A 3,667-nucleotide genomic window follows, 5' to 3' on the forward strand; every position below is an offset into this window, starting at 1 on the left:
ATTTTAGAAGTACTCAAGTATGAGAATCTTGAGTTCCTCAAGGTTGGAGAGTATCATGAAGAAGAAGTGTGATTTTTTTTTAATATTAGACATCCAATTTACACTGATTAATTTTGGGTGGATGTACGGTTCGATCCCATATTTCACTCATCAAATAAATTTAAGAAGTGAGATGATTCCTGACGTGGAATCTCAATGTCACTAGTTGTTCAAACGTAGCATATTGCATGTGCTACGTGAATTTCACTAGTTGTTTGGGAAAAGTACTCTGTCTCTTACTACCATATCATATCCTAGGGGCAAAGTGTGACCTTTGTACCATGTAAACTAAACTTGTTGACATTTATTGAGCAAATGTATTTGTTTAACAACTAATAATTATATCAATGCTTAACTAAGAATTTCTTCTAGGCTTGGAGGCTTCAAGGCTTGGTGAAATAAAGTTGCTTAAATTCTGTTATAAACTTTCTTCCGTGTGTTTAAGATCTTTCTTATTCTCATTGCAATCTTACGCGCCTATAAGAAATTTCTCCGCCTTTAGTAATTAACCAAGAAAGAGAAGACAGTGGCTTTCTTGTTAGGAGTTTGAGGGACTATCGAATCATATAAATATCATGTGTTAGGGTTCGGTACATTTTTTTGCAAATTCCTACGCTATTCACCCCTTAACATCCAACCATTTATTCCTCAGGATTCCAATAGGCCATCCAAGAGATCAAATATGGAAACAAGATAGGTAGGTTAAATAGTTTAGATTGTTCATATGCCCTTGATAGTTTATACAACTTAGCTTGTTTAAATGGATGGAATAGCCTAAGTGGGTTAGCGATTGTGATAGTTTAGGAGGTGAGGGCAAGCTAAGTGATTCATTCAGATAGGCTATGCAATTTGAGCAAGCTGATTAGCCCAATCAAGCCGGTTAAGTGAGTCAAGTTGATATTATTGTGCAAGTCAATTAGACTTGTATGCAAAGCTGTGCCCATTGGGTTGATCCGCTCCGCTAAACAATTTAAGTGGATTGGATTAATATTTTATCAATCCATTTTTAGATGAGTCCAAATGAGTTGACCTGCTTGGGCCTGTAATCTGTGCAAGTCAACCTGCTATGGACTTAATTGGGTTGACTTGTGGATTAAAAAACTTATTTTTTCCTTTTTAAATTTAAAATAAAAGTGAGAAATTTAATGGGTTCATGAGTTTAATCCACTGCAATCAAACTTAAAGTTTTTAATATTATATATATATATATATATAATTTTTTTAATGGACTCGTAAACTTATATAACCCATATAATCCGCACCTCAAACGTAAAAATTACAATCTATATTTAGTAGATCCATGAGTTGGTTTGTCTAACTCGCAGCTCGTTTTGAATCGAGTTGAATTAGAGATTTCTTAATCCATCAAAATGGCGGCTTGGCTAGCTCTATCCCACCTAATATATGTTCATATAACGATTGGAGATGGCTAGAGAGGGGGGAGTGAATAGCCTCCTTTCGAAAATCGATTTTCTCCTACAAAAGTGTTAGTGCGCAACGAAAAATATAGCTAACAAAACAAAAATCAAGGAAGACACAAAGATGTACAAGGTTCGGGGATAACTTGCCCCTACTCCTCGGCGTGTCCGTAAGGTGGACGATCCCTTGATCTTCGGTAGATCGAACCCCGGATGAATCCGACTAAATGAATCTCCTTCTCGGTGGAGTGACCGTGCAACTCAAGTCTCGCCATGTCGTTTACCTGAAAACAAAGCTCGACAATACTGTGAAGATAGAAAGACATTACTTGACTATTCCGCTTCTTTATCCAAATTCAAACTTCACCTGCAAAGCTCATCAGAATAATCAGAAATCAGGAATGATCAGAGCAGAGACTGAACACGATCAGAAATACCTTAGTCGATCAAACAATCGATTAAACTTCGTAATCCTCTCCTCTGTAAAGCGTGTAATCAATCAACCAGTCGATTACCCAATCCCTTAATCGATCACCTGATCGATTAAGGCATGGTAATCGATCAGGTGATCGATTACCAGACGCTAACCCGATTTCTCATTAAACTTGTAATCGATCACCTGATCGATTACAGTTCACCATAATCGATTGCCCAATCGATTATGGTACGTTCTGTGAGTTTTGAGAATTCTTACAGAATGCTCTGTAATCGATCATCAGATCGATTAACAAACTAACTCGGGTCTCACAGAATGCTCTGTAATCGATCACCAGAACGATTAAAGCTCTTTAATCGATCACCAGATCGATTAACCAACTTACCCTTGGTTAATCGATTCACTGATCGATTAAACCAAGCTAAACATTAAACCCTAAATCAAGACTTGATCAGGTTAACTTGGGTCTCACCCGAGCCAACCGCATTGGATCACGTAATCAGAGAACAAGCTCCCAAGCCTCCTCTGATAATGATCCGGTCCGAAGACAGGCTACCATGCCTTCTCCGACCATAGTCCGGTACAGAGAACGAGCTACCGAGCCCTCTCTGACCTAGTCCGGAGAACGAGCTACCGAGCCCTCTCCGACTCCATCCGATCTAGAGAACGAGCTACCGAGCCCTCTCTGACCTAGTCCGGAGAACGAGCTACCGAGCCCTCTCCGACTCAATCCGGTCCAGAGAACGAGCTACCGAGCCCTCTCTGACCTAATTCGGAGAACGAGCTACCGAGCCCTCTCCGACTCAATCCGGTCCAGAGAACAAGCTACCGAGCCCTCTCTGACCTAGTCCGGAGAACGAGCTACCGAGCCCTCTCCGACTCTATCCGGTCCAGAGAACGAGCTACCGAGCCTTCTCTGACCTAATCCGGAGAACGAGCTACCGAGCCCTCTCCGATCTCATTCCGGTCCTGAACCGTCATAAACTGAACTTAAATCGGTGTCAACATCAAAACAACAAATGAATATATTGAACTCACCGGACTAATCGTTGGATGAGCTATGATCCAGATCTAAATTAAACAAAGGAAGTAGGGAAGGCTTAAATCGGTGAAATGACAGCCGGACCATGAGAAATGGTAGCGGAGCTTCCAGTGGTCCTTTGTTTAAGGGGGAATTGTTGGGTTGCGATGCAAACATAGTCCCACATCTAAAACACTGCATGGGTTTAAAAGGATGGAAAGTATCTCCATTGGCACAGACCTTTTGGGGAGAGCCCAAGAACAAAACCATGAGGGCTTAGGCCCAAAGTGGACAATATCATGTCATTATGGAGATGTTGACATTCTTTTAGACCCTCCACTATATGATTGATTTTTGATGGGTAGTCCGTTTTCCATTATAGACAACCATAGTATTTGTATAAGTAAATTATATAAGATATTTTAAAATAGTAATTATATATATTAATTTAATAAAAAATTTCATTTTAATAAAAATTAAAAAAATATCTTTTATTTTTATATTAAAAGACCATCCCATCTTAGAAAATATTAAAAGGGCATCGGCTCTTTTTTTATTTTAAAACTATCTTTGTTCTAATATTATCATAATATTGATTCTATTTTAAACTGTTTTAATTAAAATTACTTAAAAACTATTTTAACTTTGTTAAATCTTAATTAAAACTACTTAATTTAATTAAATTTATGTTAACATTAATATAACAATTATAATTTTATAAATTTTTATATTAATATTATTATAATATAAAAC

The sequence above is a fragment of the Curcuma longa genome, chromosome 1, assembly GCF_044706935.1.
Source record: "Curcuma longa cultivar G26 ecotype Majalengka, Jawa Barat chromosome 1, ITB_CL_G26_1.1, whole genome shotgun sequence".
In the NCBI taxonomy this organism is placed as follows: Eukaryota; Viridiplantae; Streptophyta; class Magnoliopsida; order Zingiberales; family Zingiberaceae; genus Curcuma; species Curcuma longa.